The sequence below is a fragment of the Pelobates fuscus genome, chromosome 4, assembly GCF_036172605.1.
Source record: "Pelobates fuscus isolate aPelFus1 chromosome 4, aPelFus1.pri, whole genome shotgun sequence".
NCBI classification, from domain to species: Eukaryota; Metazoa; Chordata; class Amphibia; order Anura; family Pelobatidae; genus Pelobates; species Pelobates fuscus.
Genome location: NC_086320.1, coordinates 266,212,503 through 266,235,097, shown reverse-complemented (window position 1 = coordinate 266,235,097; position 22,595 = coordinate 266,212,503).

Below are 22,595 nucleotides of genomic sequence, written 5' to 3'. Positions count from 1 at the left end.
ATGGTTATATATTAAGTTGAGCCAATCTGGGTTACTTAACTTATGAAGGAGTGATAATCCAAATTGGTGATAGAGATTCCACAGAGAATCGAGGTTGCAGCAGGCAAGAGAATATCCAAAACAGTCCGAGGTCGTAGGAGAGGAGAAGGAGGGTAAATGATTAAACAGTCCGGGTCCGATACACAGTAGAAGTAAATATTCAGTTTGAAGTTCGCGGGAGCTTTCGAGTTGATCCAGCACTGTGGTGTTGACGCGGACTCTCTATGAACCCTGGGAACGACCACGTCATAGGAGGGGGAGTGGCCGCGCTCCGAGAACCCGGAAGTCCACGGTTAGCGAATGCCGGAAGGTCTGACACCTTCACGGAGGGACTTGTTCCAGTGAAAGATGAGCTGGTGACAGAAACCGGTCTTGAAGACGTTGAGCACCTAGAAAATTCAGCTCATGAAGGAATTGGACATATAGCTGATATAAAAAGGCTAATTACACGCCAAGCCTTTGTAAAGTTTGCGCTTGAAAGTTACTCCGACATTGAGAGATTATCAAATCAGAAGCTGCGGATGTGGAAGCAGATGATGATGATTGAGAGGAACTTGGCTGCTAAGGAGCCACACCGTATTGATCTTCAGCCTAGATCCGCTAGCAACCATATTAGCGGGGAAAACGGAAAGAGAGGACTGTAACGGATCACCTGGCACCCCGACTTGGTACCTCCGTTAATGGATGCTCCTAGTGCTTCCTGAGGACTCCAAGCACTCTGGCAGACACCATAATCACCGAATCCGAGAAACCTTTAAATTCTCCCAAGCGTATGAATGCTGTAGACCATTGAATAGGAACCATACGAATAGGCTTGTACTCCTAGCAGTCAACTGGAACAGCATACAATAAATCCTTCCCCCAATAATGAGACGACACATCACTTTGAGGGTAAAACAGGAACTCTGGACTGGCTCATCCAGCCTGGCTTTTATTACACTAATCCACATACAGGCCACACCCAGGGGGAGGCATAAAATAACCAATCACATACATGGTTCAGCCCACACATCCCCTCCCCTCAGATAACATTAAACTCAATTATCCGGTACACTTTTTCAGCCAAGTTCTGGATGTACCCCAAAACCCGGGGGTACACCTTTAAATCCAGCATCGCTGGATAGCCCTTATTCAGGGGGACAACATATCCAAAATTCAAGTAATTCGGATGAACGGTTCGGGAGATATGGGGTTCCAAAGATTTGACCGACCGCATGGGTAAAGTATCCGAAAACAGTTCCATGCATTTTGGCCCTGCGGTCGGTCACAAACAAGGGAATGAAAACAGGCGAATTGCCTGTGTTATAGAGCCTGGAGAGGGTTTGAATGAATTCCCTTGTTTATGGGGTTCTTTCTACCGAACGGCGGGTCATTCGGTAGTTTCCATACGAATTTCTGGAAGTATGGAGGTCTCAGCGGTGTTTGCCTAGTCAAGTGTCCGATTTTAGTTCCAGACACTCGACGGCAAAACACCGCTGTTCGGTAGTTTAAGATGGCCGCCGCCACGTGTTTGTTTCCCGAATGGCGGCCACCCAGAGGACAAAGAATACATTACACTGATTGCCAATTACCCGTTTGCAACATTGTTGCAAACTGTAATTGGAGGCACACTTATTCCTGGGTGGTCTGGTTGTTCGGTAGTTTCACTCAATATAATAAATGGAGTGATTCTACCGAACAATTAGATGAATGCTGCATACATATCCCAGGTTAAACTTAATACACATATAATATTACAGGCAGTACACTAGAATATGTATCACAGTCTTAAAGGGACAGTAGTCCCAAAAGTCCCAATATGTCCATAGATGCTGTTAAAAGGGCCAGTAGCAGCAATATACAGTACAATATACCCCAAATAACCCAGGGGCCATAGTCAGCAGGTAGGAGGCTAGCAAACAGGCTTCTCCAGGGCCCAGTGGCGAGGTTGGTTTCGCCACAAGGACAAAACCTGATACTGAGCCCGGGACAATATAACTATGATGGTAGAACGTACCTAAAAGTCCCATTTTGGCTACAAGACCAGACTGAGAAACAACTCTGATGCTTCAACTGCCACATGCAAGGACATATTGCATATAACTGTCCTGAGAGTGAAGAGCCAATACAATATGACATAGTAATAAGGGCTCTGCATGGGATTGTATTGACTTGCTTAAAGAGGTGTATGGTGACTGGTGGTGTTACAGCACAGTTAAAAGTGGTGATGGTGGAAGGGAATTGTGTACTAGCACTAATTGATTCAGGGAGTGAGGCTACTTTGAAAAGTGTTCTGCTCCAGCCAGAGAAATGTGATATAAGACAAATGATTCATATTGTGTGTACACATGGTGACACCCGCACATACCTCAAGGCAGAGGTAGAGTTTGTCACAGAGGTTGTAAATGTTAAATGCCCTGTAGTACATGTAGCTCAAACGCAAGAGCGTATAAGTAAGGCCAGGTATCTGAGTACCTTGGACCTGGTCATAAGGTATTGGCAGGTTCCCCTGACAGAGAAAGCAGAGGGAAGGACAGCGTTTTCTTCTCCCAAGGGGTTATGGCAACATAAAGTACTGCCATTCAGGTTGCATAGTGCACCAGCCCCCTTTCCGCATATTAATAGGATACTTTGGCCCCACAGAGAGAATGCAGCTGCCTACCTTGGTGATGTGGCGATTCACAGGGTGGACTGGGAAGCACACCTGATGAAGGTCCAGTTGGTTGTGAACAATGTAAGGGCTGCCGGTTTGACCGCTAGCAAGTGTTATCTAGGCTTTGAGGAAGCTAACTATTTTGGTTATCCACTTGGGTGGGGGTTCCTTAAACTACAAGGGAGCAAGGTAGCAGCCATCTACAATAGGCCACATCCTGTAACTGAGGAGCAAGTCAGGGCTGGTACAGCCCTAGGTGACATGAATGTTCACGATTGGTGTTCTAAGGTCGCTCGACCCGATGGTTCTGAGCTGGGGAGGAGGATATCTGATAAAGTGAAGACAGAGAAGCAATTTAACCCCAGGGGGAGTATATGTAGTTTGTGTGTTCCACAACACAAAGCTTTGTTTAGTTATGGGCCCCTGGGGTGGAGCATTTGGAGAGAAGGGTGGGCCAATGCTCCACTCCACAGTTTAGTGGTTTTCTTGGGAGACAAAGATCCAGGCCAGGGTTTTTTGGACTGTCTCCAACCCACTGCTCAGCTGCAGATAATAAGCTGTAGCAGTGGGAATAAACCACTCCCTGCTAGGCAGGTACAGGGGGGATTACTGGCTTCCTCCCAGGAAGCAGGTAGGAGAAGGGGCTGTTCTCTCCAGTGAGAGAGTGAAGGAGACTAGACACTGGGAGTGCAGTCAAGGAAGCAGTCAAAGCTGGCTTGGAGCACCAGGAGTGCGGAAGGAAGCAGTCAAGGCTGGTTTGGAGCACTGGGAGTGCAGAAAGGGAAGCAGTCAAGGCTGGCTTGGAGCACTGGGAGTGCTGAGAGCAGACAAAGAACTAGGTTGGTGAAACCAATATTGTTTTGTTTTAGTTTAAACCCTGATAGAGAGGGATATTAAAAGTGAGTCAGTGCTCAGACGAGCTAGGTTTTTATTTAAAGGGCAAACCTGTTATATTTATGCTTTAGTTGTGTTGCTGTATGGACTTGCCAATAAAATTGCCTGGATTATATGAAAACCAAAGGACTGTGCCTGTTGTTTACCCTAGAGGACCGTGCTATCTGCAAAACAACTATCACAATACATAGATAGATATACAATTTCATTCAAGTGTATTTTGATAAAAATTTATATATATTTTAATATCAAAATACAGTTAGAATAAAATTTCATACAGATAGGTATTTTTTTTTAAAAAACAATTATTATTATTTTTATTTTTTTTAATTTAATTTAATTTACTTATTTGTATTTTATAATAATATATATATATATACAATATATATAGTTATTATATATATTATATATATACGTGTGTAATTTAATTATAAGTGTATTTTTATATTAATATATGTACATATTAATATAAAAATACACTTAGTATGACATTATATATATGATATATAGACATATATTATATAGATATAATATATGTCTATATATCATATATACACATATATAATTATTTTAATTTTTTTTATTAACATTAACTTTATTTATTTTTTCTGATTTTACACTAGCAGGGAGACTGCCTGTCAGCACAGACAGTCCCCCTGCAGGCAGACACATGGACACCTATTGTGACCATGTGGTCGCCCTGTTGAGCGATCACATGGCCCCAGGGGTCCTAATCCGCCATGGGGAGACTGTCTGGGCTGCAGGCAGTCTCCCCACACCGGGAGCACCGCCGATCGCTGCCGAGGAACGACGGCGATCGGGTAAGTACATTGCACCGTTAGGACGGTTCAGGACCGTCATCGGTCGGCAACGCAAAAATGCCGATGACGGTCCTGAACCGTCCTCGGTCGCTAAGGGGTTAAAATGGCTTTTTAGTAAAAACAAAATTATGACTAAAACTAAATTAAATTTTGCCGCCAAAATTAACACTGCTCAGAGGGACTGGGGAAGGGGCAAAAGAGACAGAGAAGGACTTAAAAGAGACACCTAGAAGTGCTGGGAGGACACAAAGAGACACAGAGGGACTGGGGAAGGGGCAAAAGAGACAGAGAGGCTTTAACTAGTCCCATTAGATTTTAGTTGTGGCAACTAAAATCTATTAGAGATTTAGTCGACTAAAACTAAAACAATTCATATGACTAAAATACGACTACACTTAAAATGACTTTTTAGTAAAAAAAAAACTATGACTAAAACTAAATTGAATATTGCTGCCAAAATCAACACTGCACAGAGGGACTGGGGAGGGGACAAAAGAGACAGACCACGACTTGAAAGAATGACACAAAGAGACACAGAGGGGCTGAGGAAGGTGCAAAAGAGACAGAGAGGCTTTAACTAAACACATTAGAATTTAGTTGTGTTGACTAAAATCTACTGGAGATTTAGTTGACTAAAACTAGACTAAAACTTAAACAATTCAGAAGACTAAAATACGACTAAAGCTAAAATGGCTTTTTAGTCAAAAGACTATGACTAAAACTAAATTGAAATTTGCCACCAAAATGAACACTGATAAGTGCTTATAGTGTTCATTAGTGATGTCGCGAACACGAAATTTTCGGTTCGCGAACGGCGAACGGGAACTTCTGCAAACGTTCGCGAACTGGGCGTACCGCCATTGACTTCAATGGGCAGGCGAATTTTACAAAAGTGATGGTAAAGTTGTTTCAAGGGGACTAACACCTGGACTGTGGCATGCCGGAGGGGGATCCATGGCAAAACTCCCATGCAAAATTACACAGTTGATGCAGTCTGGTTTTAATCCATAAAGGGCAGAAATCACTTAACATTCCTAAATCACAATGGATATGGATTGACACCTGACATTTGGATTGACACCTGTCCTCAGAGACCCTGATACACACTGACACAGAGCAGAATAGGGACTGTTCCCCTTACATCGGGTCACTTGGCAGATATGGATTGACACCTATCCTAAGGATCCCTGATACACACTGACACAGAGCAGAATAGGGACTGTTCCCCCTACATAGGGTCACTTGGCAGATATGGCGTGGTCGTGGGAGGAGGAGGATGACTTTCACCTCTTCCCCTGTTAGATTCCCGTTGTGCTGTGAGATCACCCTTATACGCTGTGTAAAGCATACTTTTTAATTTATTTTGCAAATGCTGCATCCTTTCCGACTTGTTGTAATTCGGTAACATTTCTGCCACTGTCTGCTTATACCGGGGTTCTAGTAGCGTGGACACCCAGCACAGGTCGTTCTCCTTCAGGGTCCCTCAACAGGCACGACAGCATGAAAGACCCCATTTGCACAAGGTTGGATGCCGAGCTACTCATTTCCCGTTCCTCCTCCTCACACAGAGCAGAATAGGGACTGTTGCCCCTACATAGGGTCACTTGGCAGATTTGGATTGACACCTGTCCTCAAAGCCCCTGATACACACTGACACAGAGCAGAATAGGGACTGTTCCCCCTACATAGGGTCACTTGGCAGGTATGGATTGACAACTGTCCTCAGAGACCATGATACACACTGACGCAGAGCAGAATAGAGATGGCCCCCCCTACATAGGGTCACTTGGCAGATATGGATTGACACCTGTCCTCAGAGACCATGATACACACTGACACAGAGCAGAATAGAGACTGTTCCCCGTCCTCAAAGCCCCTGATACACACTGACACAGAGCAGAATAGGGACTGTTCCCCCTACATAGGGTCACTTGGCAGATATGGATTGACACCTGTCCTCAAAGCCCTTGATACACACTGACACAGAGCAGAATAGGGACTGTTCCCCCTACATAGGGTCACTTGGCAGGTATGGATTGACACCTGTCCTCAGAGAGCATGATACACACTGACGCAGAGCAGAATAGAGACTGTACCCCCTACATAGGGTCACTTGGCAGATTTGGATTGACACCTGTCCTCAGAGACCATGATACACACTGACACAGAGCAGAATAGAGACTGTTCCCCGTCCTCAAAGCCCCTGATACACACTGACACAGAGCAGAATAGGGACTGTTCCCCCTACATAGGGTCACTTGGCAGATATGGATTGACACCTGTCCTCAAAGCCCTTGATACACACTGACACAGAGCAGAATAGGGACTGTTCCCCCTACATAGGGTCACTTGGCAGATATGGATTGACACCTGTCCTCAGAGCCCATGATATACACTGAAACAGAGCAGAATAGGGACTGTTCCCCCTCCATAGGGTCACTTGGCAGATATGGATTGACACCTGTCCTCAGAGCCCATGATACACACTGAAACAGAGCAGAATGGAGACTGTTCCCCCTACATAGGGTCACTTGGCAGATATGGATTGACACCTGTCCTCACAGCCCCTGATACACACTGACACAGAGCAGAATAGGGTCTGTTCCCCCTACATAGGGTCACTTGGCAGATATGGATTGACACCTGTCCTCAGAGCCCATGATACACACTGAAACAGAGCAGAATATGGACTGTTCCACCTACATAGGGTCACTTGGCAGATATGGATGGACACCTGTCCTCAGAGCCCATGATACACACTGACACAGAGCAGAATAGAGACTGTTCCCCGTCCCCAAAGCCCCTGATACACACTGACACAGAGCAGAATAGGGACTGTTCCCCCTACATAGGGTCACTTGGCAGATATGGATTGACACCTGTCCTCAGAGCCCATGATACACACTGAAACAGAGCAGAATATGGACTGTTCCCCCTACATAGGGTCACTTGGCAGATATGGATGGACACCTGTCCTCAGAGCCCATGATACACACTGACACAGAGCAGAATAGAGACTGTTCCCCCTACATAGGGTCACTTGGCAGATATGGATTGACACTTGTCCTCAAAGCCCTTGATACACACTGACACAGAGCAGAATAGGGACTGTTCCCCCTACATATGGTCACTTGGCAGATATGGATTGACACCTGTCCTCAGAGACCATGATACACACTGACACAGAGCAGAATAGAGACTGTTCCCCGTCCCCAAAGCCCCTGATACACACTGACACAGAGCAGAATAGGGACTGTTCCCCCTACATAGGGTCACTTGGCAGATATGGATTGACACCTGTCCTCAGAGCCCATGATACACACTGAAACAGAGCAGAATAGAGACTGTTCCCCCTACATAGGGTCACTTGGCAGATATGGATTGACACCTGTCCTCACAGCCACTGATACACACTGACACAGAGCAGAATAGGGACTGTTCCCCCTACATAGGGTCACTTGGCAGATATGGATGGACACCTGTCCTCAGAGCCCATGATACACACTGACACAGAGCAGAATAGAGACTGTTCCCCCTACATAGGGTCACTTGGCAGATATGGATTGACACTTGTCCTCAAAGCCCTTGATACACACTGACACAGAGCAGAATAGAGACTGTTCCCCCTACATAGGGTCACTTGGCAGATATGGATTGACACCTGTCCTCAGAGACCATGATACACACTGACACACAGCAGAATAGGGATGTGGAATAGCACCTGCGGAGGTGGGGGGGTGCCGTTCATGTGGAGCAAGACGCAGCAGTAGAAGAGGACTCAGCCGAGGAGGTTATGGAAGAGGATGGAGTAGGAGGAGTAGAGGAGGTGGCAGCAGGCCTGCCTGCAAGTCGTGGTGGTGTCACCAACTCCTCTGAAGAGCCACGCATTCCATGCTTGGCAGCCGTCAGCAGGTTTACCCAATGCGCAGTGTAGGTGATATACCTGCCCTGACCATGCTTTGCAGACCAGGTATCAGTGGTCAGATGGACCCTTGCCCCAACACTGTGTGCCAGACATGCCATTACTTCCTTTTGCACAATCGAGTACAGGTTGGGGATTGCCTTTTTTGAAAAGAAATTTCGTCCGGGTACCTTCCACTGCGGTGTCCCAATAGCTACAAATTTTTGAACGCCTCAGACTCCACCAGCTTGTATGGTAAAAGCTGGCGGGCTAGGGGGGCGTGTCCTAACTACTGAAGCGAGAAGTCGCCATGCATACGCCAGGCATACCGTACGCAACATGCAGGAGGCAGAGGGAATCCTGGGGCAACTGGGTCTCCCCCCGGATTCGCTACTCACATAGAAGCCTCCAACAAACTCCACGCTCCCTCCATATTGGGGCAACGCCGAGGCTCCAACATTTGTCCCCGGGACTAACAGGTCAACCCTGCTTACAGAGACTCTCAGGTCATTGATCGTGTCAAGGGGAGGGGAACAACTTCAAAAATAGATTCCTGTCAAATTCTTAAAAAAAACGTGCAAACATGAATCCTGAAAGTACAGAAAGTACAGTGCTTAATCGTATTGGTGTACTAATTTCCAGTATATCTAAAAATGTTTTACATATTTTCTGATTTTAATTGCCATGTGTACCTTTCGTATGCCCATGTGAAACGTTTTACCATTTAGGGCCCGAGTGGGGTCATTTAACCCCTTAAGGACACATGACATGTGTGACATGTCATGATTCCCTTTTATTCCAGAAGTTTGGTCCTTAAGGGGTTAAACATCTGCACCTCGAGTGCAGAGTGCGTTTAATCCGACTCGTTAATGTTAGTTATTCACTAAGCTTAGTGAAAACATAGTTGGCTTAAAGATGTCTTCGATTCAAGTTCTTGTGCCCCACAGTTCAAATTAACATTCAAATTACAATTCATGACAGATCACACAAGTGAATAGCCCTGCCAATGTCTTCTTGTTATCTAAGAAGAAATAAAAATGTATATCAACGAAAAATGCTGGTGGGCTAATAGTTCGGACAAGCCAACTGTCAGATGCTGGGCAAGGGGGTGACTTTGTGACATTGGCTTCTTATGCTCAAACATGTCCTTGACAGACACCTGACTGTGGGCAGATGAGCGGGAACTGCTCAAGGCGAGAGACGGAGTGGCGGATGGTTGAGAGGGGGCAAGGAGGACAGCAGTGGTTGACATGGCTGAAGATGCTGGACCATGAGGAGGATGGCGGCTTTGAGTTTGTGTGCTGCTTGTACTCATGTGTTGATCCCATAGGCGTTTGTGATGTGCGATCATGTGCATACGCAAATCAGTTGTACCTAGGTGGGTGTTGGACTTCCCACTACTCAGTTTCTTTTGGCACAGGTTGCAAATGGCATCGCTGTTGTCACAGGCAGACACACAAAAAAAATGCCACACTGCTGAGCTCTGCAATGACGGCATTCTGGTGGTGGACACAGCATGCGTTGATTGGCGTGCTGTCGGTCTGACCCCGGGTGCCGATGCATGCTGTCTGACTATGCCACTAGCTCCTTGCGACGACCTCCCCCTTCTTCCAACTCGTCTCCTCCTCCTCTCTGTCTCCCCATCTGCACTTTCCCCGTGTTCTTCTTCTCTTCTAGCGGGCACCCACGTGACATCCATGGACACATCGTCATCATCAACCGCTTCACTTGTATCTGACAACTCAGCAAAGGAAGCAGCAGAGGGCACAACATCATCATCATCACACCGTACGTCCATGTGTGTAATGCTGCCTGCCTGAGACATAGACCAGATATGAGTGGCACTGTGCAGTGGCAGAGGTTGGCAGAGTACACGCTGTAGGCCTGACACACCCGCTTGAAGACAAGTAACTGCTATTCAATCTATAACAGTGAAAAAAGTTTTTTGGTTTTAAATGCACGCTATTGTGACACCAGATATGAGTGGCAATGTGCAATGGCAGAGGTCTGCAGAGTACACGCTGTAGGCCTGACACACCCGCTTGAAGACAACTAACTGCTATTCAATCTATAACAGTGAAAAATAATTTTGCTTTGTAAAGGCACATTATTGTGACACCAGATATGAGTGGCAATGTGCACTGGCAGAGGTCTGCAGAGTATACGCTGTAGGCCTGACACACCCGCTTGAAGACCAGTAACTGCTGTTCAATGTATAACAGTGAAAAAAGTTTTTCCTTTGTAAAGGCACGCTATTGTGACACCAGATATGAGTGGCAATGTGCACTGGCAGAGGTCTGCAGAGTACACGCTGTAGGCCTGACACACCCGCTTGAAGACAACTAACTGCTATTCAATCTATAACAGTGAAAAAAAATGTTTGGTTTTAAATGCACGCTATTGTGACACCAGATATGAGTGGCAAATTACACTTGCTGAGGTTGGCAGAGCACACGCTGAAGGCCTGACACACGCTTTAAGGACACTGACTGCTATTAGCTTACACTGAAACTTTTTTCTTTGTAAAAGCACGCTATACAGACACCAGATATGAGTGGCAATGTGCAATAGCAGAGGTCTGCAGAGTACACGCTGTAGGCCTGACACACCCGCTTGAAGACAAGTAACTGCTATTCAATCTATAACAGTGAAAAAAAATTTTTGGTTTTAAATGCACGCTATTGTGACACCAGATATGAGTGGCAATGTGCAAGAGCAGAGGTCTGCAGAGTACACGCTGTAGGCCTGACACACTCGCTTGAAGACAAGTAACTGCTATTCAATCTATAACAGTGAAAAAGGTTTTTTGGTTTTAAATGCACGCTATTGTGACACCAGATATGAGTGGCAATGTGCAATGGCAGAGGTCTGCAGAGTACACGCTGTAGGCCTGACACACCCGCTTGAAGACAAGTAACTGTTGTTCAATCTATAACAGTGAAAAAGGTTTTATGGTTTTAAATGTCAAGATTAAGCTATTGTGACACCAGATATGAGTGGCAACTGGCAAAGTACACTGGCAGAGGTCTGCAGAGCACACGCTGAAGGCCTGACCCACCCGCTTTCAGGACACTGACTGCTATTTGTAAAAGCACGCTATACAGACACAAGATATGAGTGGCAAATTACACTTGCTGAGGTTGGCAGAGCACACGCTGAAGGCCTGACACCCAGACGCTTGCAGACAACTAACTGTTATTAGCTTACAGTGAAACACTTTTTTTGTTTTTAAAGGCATGCTATAGTCACACCAGATATGAGTGGTGGCACTGGGCAAATGGGCACAGTATCCATTGAGCCTGACACAGAATCTGGCAGACAACTAAATGCTCTTCAATTTATTACAGTAAAAAAAAAAAATATTTTTAAATGTCAAGCTTAAGCTATTGTGACACCAGATATGAGTGGTGGCACTGGGCAAATGGGCACAGTATCCACTGAGCCTGACACAGAAGCTGGCAGACAACTAACTGCTCTTCAATCTATTACAGTGAAAACATTTTTTTTCTTTTTAAATGTCAAGCTTAAGCTATTGTGACACCAGATATGAGTGGTGGCACTGGGCAAATGGGCACAGTATCCACTGAGCCTGACACAGAAGCTGGCAGACAACTAAATGCTCTTCAATCTATTACAGTGAATTTTTTTTTCTTTTTAAATGTCAAGCTTAAGCTATTGTGACACCAGATATGAGTGGTGGCACTGGGCAAATGGGCACAGTATCCACTGAGCCTGACACAGAAGCTGGCAGACAACTAACTGCTCTTCAATCTATTACAGTGAAAAACATTTTTTTCTTTTTATTTTTTATTTTTTTTTTTAATATAATTTTTATTAGAGAATTTCTCTCTTTTTTTTTTTTTTTTTACATATACAACAATATACTGGTCTCACATTTTATCCAGCAAACAGCACAAAATCGCATAACAATCCATTAAATTTTACATCATCGAGATTTATCTTGTGTTCAGTTATAACTCAGCATATATCATATATCACATACAAACGAAGTTACAAACATAAAAAGGGAACAAAAAAAAAAAAAAAAAAAAAAAAAGAAGAAAACCCCCACCAAATCTAGAGCACCGGATCAATTAATTTAAATATTTGTATAATCGCTTTTGTGTATTATATTGTATTATATTGTCACTAATCAATATTCGTCGCTTTCCCTATGCCAACTACTAAATTTCGAGTAGTGGTATAATCACGAAAGACTATTAGAGGAGCAAAATATTGTCTTATATTTAACATTTTTTTCTTTTTAAATGTCAAGCTTAAGCTATTGTGACACCAGATATGAGTGGTGGCACTGGGCAAATGGGCACAGTATCCACTGAGCCTGACACAGAAGCTGGCAGGCAGGCAACTGCAATTACATTACACAGAAAAAAAAGCAGACTGATGTTCTAGCCCTAAAAAGGGCTTTTTGGAGTGCTGCTCTTACAGCAGAGATCAGATGAGTCCTTCAGGACTGTAGTGGACACTGAATACCCTAGCCTAGCTATCAATTTCCCTATCTAATGAACAGCAGCTACACTTTCCCTCCTCTCACTAAGCATGCAGCTTCAGAATGAATCTAAAATGGATGCTGGGAGGGAGGTGGGAGGGTGTGGAAGGGAGGGTCTGCTGCTAATTTGCTGGAATGTGTCTGCTGACCGTGAGGCACAGGGTCAAAGTTTGCTCAATGATGACGAATAGGGGGCGGATCGAACCGCCCATGTGTTTGCCCGCGGCGGCGAATGCGAACACGCTATGTTCGCCGGGAACTATTCGCCAGTGAACAGCTCGGTACATCACTAGTGTTCATTTAAAGTTTTTCAACTGTCACATGTCTAGTGGTTTCAGTATAGGTTCGTGTAGCCTTTGAATCCAATGAGAAACTTTACAAACTGTGTGGAGTCTCCTAAAAAAAACTTTCTGTACAACTATTCTGGCACTGCCTCTCTTCTCTCACTGTCTTTGTCTTAAACCAAAATCCAGTAACACTTACTGGAGTTACATTAGCATTAGCAAGATTCAAAGTAATTCACATGAAGATCCAATCATGACCAGTAGCTGACTGTAAGTTACAGCTGCAAAAGGAGAATGGAGAATAAAATGTCGACTATAAAATACAATAAATCCTTCAATGCTCTATAACATAAGAATTCCAGAAAGATATATTATTTGTCAGAGGCTGAAAATATAAATATGGCTAGTTTTTTATTTAGTAACAGAACATAAATGCTTGTCTGCAAATACTGGAAAAGAATGCTATCTGAGATGCCTTCTCATTGTGCAACATATGGGATCATCAATGTGGAATGAGATATCAAAAGGCAATTTATCAGCAGAAGAACACACTCTAAAAATAACCTTTTTTTTTTAATTTGCAGAAAAAAAAAACATACTAATTTAAAATGCCAGTTATATGTATCTTGTAGAAGTTATATGTTCCAGATGAGACATCTAAGTTAATTTTTTTTTGTAGATGAATCAGCAGCTGTTTTTACTGATCCAATATGTTCAATATATTTCTTTGGTATTTTACAAAAGTTAATAAATTGTATGTTGCTCTACTATAGACTAAAAAAGAAAATACATTTCTCTTGTGGGTAAAATATTGTCCGTGTGGTTGCCTGGTTAGCTACAGATGAACATAGAGATACTGATCTAATGCGGTTGTTTTGGTCAAGTAAAGAAATGTTGTATACCATAGCACAGATGTATAGAAAGTAACTTAACTGTTGTAGAGTAGGTCCTCTCTCCAATGGGCATGTGTCCACTACCAGGAGTAAATTACTATTTATTTAACCCATTCAGGACGGAGTTAATAGTACACGTTCTGATCAAAACAAAATGTAAACAAAAACTGGACTTTGCGCTATATGTCTGTTCAACCGTTATTCACCTCTTTCATATTAAGTGCACCCACACTTATTATATATAATTTTGTTCAGGAGAAACTGGGCTTTAATTTCTCATGAACTATTCATATTTGAAACATAATTTATTACGGGTAAAATAAAAAAAAAAACTGAGAAATTTAGATTGAAAATTTTTTTTTAGACATTTTAGCTATAAATGTCATAATACTGTTAGCTTTAACTGCAAAAAAACACATATTTGGATTTAGCAAAGTCTCACGAGTACAACAGTACCCCCCCCATTAACAGTTTTTACAGTGTTTTGGAAAGTTACAGGGTCAAATATAGCACGTTCCATTTTTCATTTTTTCACTATGAAATTTGCCAGATGTTATGTTGCCTTTGAGATCGTATGGTAGCCCAGGAATGAGAATTACCCCCATGATGGCATACCATTTGCAAAAGTAGACAACCCAAGGTATTGCAAGTGGGGTATGTCCAGTCTTTTTTAGTAGCCACTTAGTCACAAACTATATATATATAAATACATTTAATTAATTTAAAAAAAAAATGTAATACTTCCCACCAGCAGGGGGACTGTCTGACAGCCCAGACAGTCCCACTGCTGTCAAATCCACAGCCAGCTATAGGGGGCCATGTGATCGCTCTTTGAGAGCAATCACAAGGGCTTTGGTGTCCTGATGAAAGCTCCGATCGGGAGCTGAAACGTTGACCTAGTCTGAATCTACCAACAATAAACGGGATGAATCAAACCCAAGAGTGACGTAATTTTTTGATCTTTTAAGGTTGTAATATGGATATGGAAATAATATCCAAGAACGTATTTTAACATTTCGTTTCTCTGTCTTACAGCCTCCTAATTGGGTTGCCATTCTGGTCCATACCTGCCCATACAAATGCAAGCAGAAGGTTGCCTGTTCCATCTGGAGCTCTGTTGACATAGTTCCCTTGGATTTACGGTTCTGCAGACTTATTGGTTACATTGTTTCTGTTTGAGGAAGTGTTCATCGACAACATCAAAAGAAAGAGGTGTGGCTTAAGGTCACATGGGACATTTTTGTGCTAGGAACACTCTCATTGGTTAATGTGTTATATGTGGTTAACCGTTTGTGGTAAATGTTATTATTTAAATTTTTTGTTGAATATTTACAGTATCTCTCTCTTTTGCTGCTGAGGAATAAAGAAAGAGAATAAGCTTAATACTCGCCTCCGTGTCCTTTATAAAATCATGACTTCACGTCATGAAATTAGTAACATCTGGTAATTATCCACTACACTATCTGTCCAGCCTCATACACAGGCACCGGAGGAGCTGGGACAGCACTAAGCCTTACACTTTGTAAAACAGTTTCTGCAGCTCTGCTATCAAGCATAGGAAGTTGACTGGACTGCATGGGACACTGACCAAGCTCCTGATAGTTATCTCTCAGCCCCATCACAAAAAAGCACATTATAATTGTTGAAAACAGGCGCCCCCATAGTAAATGCGCCTGTAGGCAGGTGCCAACTCTGCCTAATGTGAAGCCTGTTCCTGCACTTTGTTGGGAAGCGGTGTGGAATAAATAAATAATAACCAACTTCTTGTTTGAGCACCACTACCTCTACAGTGCTGTCTAATAAATAGTGTCCAGAAAGGACTGTAGTTTTTTTCTAAAATCAAATAGTACTTTATTCAGTGTACATTTACACAAAGAATAAAAAAAAACATAGAGTAGCGTAATTACATAGTGCTACAAGGGACACAACAGAAGTGTCGAAAATCTGGCAGACTCCCTCTCAAACTGCAGAACCTTACATTGGCACAGGGAGAGAGGTCTTTGATCTCCCTCATTGAGCGCAGATGTGTATGTACAGCGCTAGACCCAGGTAAGAGACTGAAGGGGTTATTAACCCCTTCAGCGCTGCTGGAGGGGGCCTCGACAGAAGGGAAAGCTACAGTGCAAACAAGTTTCTTTTCCTGGCACTATATAATCCCTTTAATGCACATGCATTAGATATTTAAGATGAAGTCACTGTAAATGTTGTTGTATAGTTCAAAAGAGCCATACTAAGGAACATCAGCATAATAATAGTGGTAACTAAGCAGTAAACAAAACATAACAGGGTAGCCAGGGTAAAATGGAGAGGGATGGGTGGTGGGGCAGATTAATGCGCACTGTGATTTAAAAAATGTTCATAAAGGCGTTGTGATCCTAGGTATTTCCAACTAATTGTTTAGATAGTCTTAACGACTTTTCTGAGCTTGGTGGAAATATTTCTAACAAAAAACAAGGTCTCTTAAACATGGAAATAGGAGCATAAAACAGCACTGAGATAGATGTGCATACAGGGCCGGCCTTAGGGGTGTGCGAGCTGTGCGGCCGCACAGGGCGCCATGTAGCAGGGGGCGCCGTGCGGCCGCACAGCCGGCCGGGATTATTAAAAAAAAAAAAATAATAATTTTTTTTTTTTTTTTTTAAATTTGCAGCGGGGGCGGAGCTTACCGTGCGGCGGGGGCGGAGCTAAAAGCGCCGGAAAACTGATGCAGGGGAAGCAGGAAGGAGTCCCTGCTTCCCCACCAAACAGTCACCAGGAGCTGCACTGCCTCCACAATGAACTCCACAGGTAACTGTGATTGTCAGCCTGTGTGTATTACTGTCTGTGTGTGTGTGTGTATGACTGTCTGCCTCTGTGTGTCTGTGTGTATGACTGTCTGCCTGTGTGTGTGTATGACTGTCTGCCTGTGTGTGTGTATGACTGTCTGCCTCTGTGTGTGTATGACTGTCTGCCTCTGTGTGTGTATGACTGTCTGCCTCTGTGTGTGTATGACTGTCTGCCTCTGTGTGTGTATGACTGTCTGCCTCTGTGTGTGTATGACTGTCTGCCTCTGTGTGTGTATGACTGTCTGCCTCTGTGTGTGTATGACTGTCTGCCTCTGTGTGTGTATGACTGTCTGCCTCTGTGTGTGTATGACTGTCTGCCTCTGTGTGTGTATGACTGTCTGCCTCTGTGTGTGTATGACTGTCTGCCTCTGTGTGTGTATGACTGTCTGCCTGTGTGTGTCTGTGTGTATGACTGTCTGCCTGCATAGGCGTGCGCACGGGGTGTGCCGGGTGTGTCTGGGCACACCCTAATCCCCGCAGCACGCCTATGTATTGAGACCGGCAGGGGAGATCTCAGGATCTCCGCTGTCGGCTCATGCAGAGCCGGCGCTATCCGAGCGCCGGCTCTGCTCTCAGCCTCCCTCCCCACCGACCCACAGGCAGGGAGGGAGGCAGGAGAGGACCGGCGGAGCTCTTGCCAGCAGCTCCGCCGGGTTCCTCTCGCGAGATTTGAGCGTTGCCGCAGCAACGCTCAAATCTCGCGAGAGTGAACTCTAGCCCCGCAGGGTAGAGTTCACTCTCCACTGGACCACCAGGGATGGCGGTAGCATGGTCCCCCCACCCTACATAAGGTAACAAGGGAGGGGAGATATTAACTAAACGGCACCTCACCTCACCTCCACTGGACCACCAGGGAAGGCAGCAGGAACAAGAATCCCCCCTCCCTACATAAGGTAAGAAGGGAGGGGGGATATTAAGTCATGTACCCCCACCTCCACCCCCCACAATCACCCACACACATACAGCACACACACCCACACACACAGCACCTTCACACATACAGTACCCTCACACAGCACACACACACATACAGCACCTTCACACATACAGCACCTACACACACACAGGCCCTACACACACACAGGCCCTACACACACACAGGCCCTACACACACACAGGCCCTACACACACACAGGCCCTACACACACACAGGCCCTACACACACACAGGCCCTACACACACACAGGCCCTACACACACACAGGCCCTACACACACATACAGCACCCACACACACATACAGCACCCACACACACATACAGCACCCACACACACATACAGCACCCACACACACATACAGCGCACCCACACACACATACAGCACCCTCACACAGCGCAAAAACACACATACAGCACCTACACACATACAGCACCCTCACACAGCGCACACACACACATACAGCACCTACACACATACAGCACCCACACACACAGCACCCACACACACAGCACCCCCACACACCACCCCCACACACACAGCACACACACAGCACACATACAGCACCCACACACACAGCACCCCCACACACAGCACACATACAGCACACACACACATACAGCACACACACACACATACAGCACACACACAGCGCCCTTACACACACACACACACACACACACACACACACACACACACACACACACGTGTGTGTGTGTGTGTGTAAATATATATATATATATATACACACACATACATATACACGCGGCGTGTGTTTGTGCTTTAGGGTGCACACCCTAATGCAATAGGCTGCGCACGCCTATGTCTGCCTGTGTGTGTCTGTGTGTATGACTGTCTGCGTGTGTGTGTGTATGACTGTCTGCCTCTGTGTGTATGACTGTGTGTGTGTCTGTGTGTATTACTGTCTGCCTCTGTGTGTGTCTGTGTGTATTACTGTCTGTATGACTGTATGACTAACTGCCTCTGTGTGTGTCTGTGTGTATTACTGTCTGTGTCTGTGTGTATGACTGACTGTCTGCCTTTGTGTGTCTGTGTGTGTGTGTGTGTATGACTGTATGCCTGTGTGTGTGTGTGTGTGTGTGTATGGCCGTCTGACTCTGTGTGTGTGTGTGTGTGTGTGTGTGTCACATACAACCAATACACGCATATCACACACTGTTAATACACCCATTCCAAATATCACACATAGCATACATATCACACACAGTCATCACACCTACTATCACATACACAGACAACACAAACATTACAGCATACATGGATGACAGGGGGGTGGGGGGGGCGCTGTGAAGATTTTTCGCACAGGGCGCCTAAATGCCTAAGGCCGGCCCTGTGTGCATAAATCCAGCTTACTGGCTGATCTATCATGTGGGTCCACCTGGTGTCAGATATTTTATGTTCCATACGTTCCATGCATCTTTCCTTCCAAAAGCATTGGCTGATTAACCCCTTAAGGACACATGACATGTGTGACATGTCATGATTCCCTTTTATTCCAGAAGTTTGGTCCTTAAAGGGGTTAAAGGGATCTGGCCATGGATTCATATCTGCTGCTCTGTGTGATTTGATTGGTGACCTCAAGGATAGTAGGCGAAGAATTTAAATTCCAGTAACTTGCTATCATAGTTAGGGCTGTTACCACAATGTGGAATATTAAATGCTTGTCATGTTGATTAAGTTAGTAGACACTAATAGACACAGTAGATGTGTTTGGGATAGTCGTCCCAGTACATGAGTGAATTATAGATATTACTTCAAACCTATATGCTGTTAACTTGGGACAGCTCCACCAAACATAAAGGATTGTTCCTACACTTTGATTACATCTCCAACATTTACTGGATCTAGAGGGAAAGACTAAAGACAGTCTGGCCAGCACCATGTACCACCGGTATAGTTTTCGTAATCACTTGAAGGTGAGTCCCCTATTTATCTTAATACTAAATGACCAGTCTGTATCTGGTAAACCATGACCCATTTCTTTTGCCCATGCTTTCATAAAGAAAGTTATGTTTATATCTGTAGTGATATGTAGCGGTAGCAATCATATATACAGTTTGCATGTGTGGAGTTTTCCCTTCTCATACAACGCATATGAGATATACCTGCCTCTACCAATAATGTGTGTTAAAAATTAGGGACTACTATCGCAAAGGTTTGAAGAGCGGTAGCTGAGGACACTGGTGAGTGAGAGCACAGTAACTGACAAAATTGTTCCATAGAGTCAACATATTTTTAGTCAATGAAAGAAAATCTAGTATCTGAGAGCGTTGTTCCTCAGGTAACCATATCAGATGTGCTATGTTAATCTGTTGCTAGGAAGCCAACAATCATTGTACAATATTGAGATCTCAAAAAACTGGTTACCTTCAAGCGTATTTTTTAACTCACCACACGTCACTGCTTAATTTTCCTCCATGTAAATAATATGAAAAGTGGAATTGTCTGTAAAAGCAGGGATAGATGAAGGATTTACTTTTTGTGATACGTACACAGAAAATTGCAGCATCAACACACAGCAAATCCACATCATTATTGCAACATATCCTGACACCTTCACTTCTTGTTTGATGCAGTGGCTCGGTTTGTTAGTTTTTTATCTGTTTTCTAGATGAGGTCTTCAGGGATTAATTCACAATTGATGTTTGCCCTGTTCATAAATTGTCTGTTTTAATTGCTGTCCATGATGCAGGATAGTGAAAGCTTTTCCTGTTTCCAAAAACAATTTATTAATCTCTATTGATCATCAAATCCTTTTTTTTGGGTGTTTCATCAAATTACTCTCTTTAACTTGAAAAGACAAAGATTCTGACCTCTATAATACTTCTATTTATTTGTGTCTATTTCTTAAATTGCTATTTCAATTATGTATGTGTAGTTTGTTTTTAGCAGCAAACAAAAAACTTGAGATAACCAAACTCATATGATATCTCATACACTATCACCAATTATATGAAAATTGCTGTTTATTAGTCCATGTATTCACACATGGCAGTATAAAGCAGATTGCATAAATACAGACCAATCTATACAGATGCAGTGAACATAGGACTACATGCTCCAAAACATAGGCGGTGGGGATAAAAAGCACTATGGTAAATCTTTTTTTTTTTGGTTAATACTTATTGTGTAGGGTCACAAAGAGTTCCTAGTTTAATTTTAGTTCAATCTGTTTTTTTTAAAAAAGTAATAGCTGTTTTACAACCGGAATTTGGTATCCGAGCTTGATTGGGGTCTGAAAAATACATTGAATCTCACATGTTTTTCAATAAGGAAGACCCTAAATCCAAGCAATACGGAATCTCTCCATTTCTCATGTCCTTGCAACTTTCATGTACTGATTGAAGCTTGGAAGATATTCAACCTAATTTATTCTAACTTTATTACCATATTATTATTTGTTACTATAGCATTGTTACCATTTATAAACGGCAATCAGCTCAGTCCCTGCTCAGCTCTTGACAAAGGCGCATTTAAACGCCGAAACGCGCGTCGAGCTAATTTTGAGCCGATGCAATTTATTTTCAGTTTCCCGCTTTGATTTACCTACCTTTTTTGTTTTGGTGGTGTGTGTTAATTTAATTTAACTTATTTTTCCTTTTGTGTTCGTGCAACTATTTGCTAAGGGGATGGGGAATCCCCCCATTTAGGATTTTGGGGCTGTTATTTGTATGGGGAGATAGGGAAAGGTTGAGGCTACCTTGAAGTAGCAGTTTAATTTTTGTCTCACTGTTGTGAGCTTTGACAGTTAGTCCAGGGCAATTCGAGGACTGTGGTGCGGCACTCATGTGAACAAAGGGTTACGGCTCTGTAACATTAGCCGGTCCCTGATACCAGAGCAATATACCTGCACAAGTTACATGCAGGAATACCAGGGAATACCAAGTGTATTTCCCTACACACATATGCTCCATACTCTTTCAGTTTATGTGCACCACTGGGCTCCTTGTATAGTGACTCCCTGAGCTACTCTTACTGCTACCAGGCACCTCTCTATATTTGGGTATATTGATACCCTCCCCTTTGCCCTCCCTCTCCCCTTCCCGCATTGTTTCCCCCCCCCCCCCCCTCTCACTACTTACCCAGGTATTTGTACTCTGGATATACCTGTTGCTATACGAACCCAATACGGTAATTATACTTAATTTACCCACCTTTTAGGCTTCACTACTGGGAAACTAGTTGCTAATTTTTTAATATACTCTAATAAAGGCTTAAACAAACCCCCCCCCCTCCCCTTTTCCCTCTCCCTCTTTCTATATGTGACACTTACAAATTGGAGGTATATTGTTGGGAACGAGATTGGACTACACCCACTAATGTGGGATTGTTTTTCTTTATTTCAGTTCTCATTTTTTCTTCTTGCTTTTGACTGTACCTGGGGTTAAGCCCCTTATATACCTCCGGTAACCTACTCGGAGCGTGTGAGGCTAGTTAATCTACTCTCACCCCCTCCTTCTCTTGCTCTATTGTTACCATTTATACCTATATTTTGTCACTGTAATTTTCTGTGTATGCAGTTTTTTATTGTTATTTTAATGTAATGTTTTCCATAAATATTTCATATACACATAGTTATTAATATATTGGGTGATAGAATTTGCTTGGCAAACGCTTTTAATGTATAAAAAAATGTTTGCTGTACCCACCCCTGTCTCTCCATTCTTTGCCCCTCCTTTTTGTAAATACCTTCATATAACTGTATCATCCCCATCCCTATTCCTCAAGGCCTCATTTCACACATTAAGGTCCAAGCAATACTGCATCTCTCCATTTTATTCTAAGCATAACGCCTTAATTGTACTTTCTAATGAATTAATAAACACTCCAATTCTGAAAA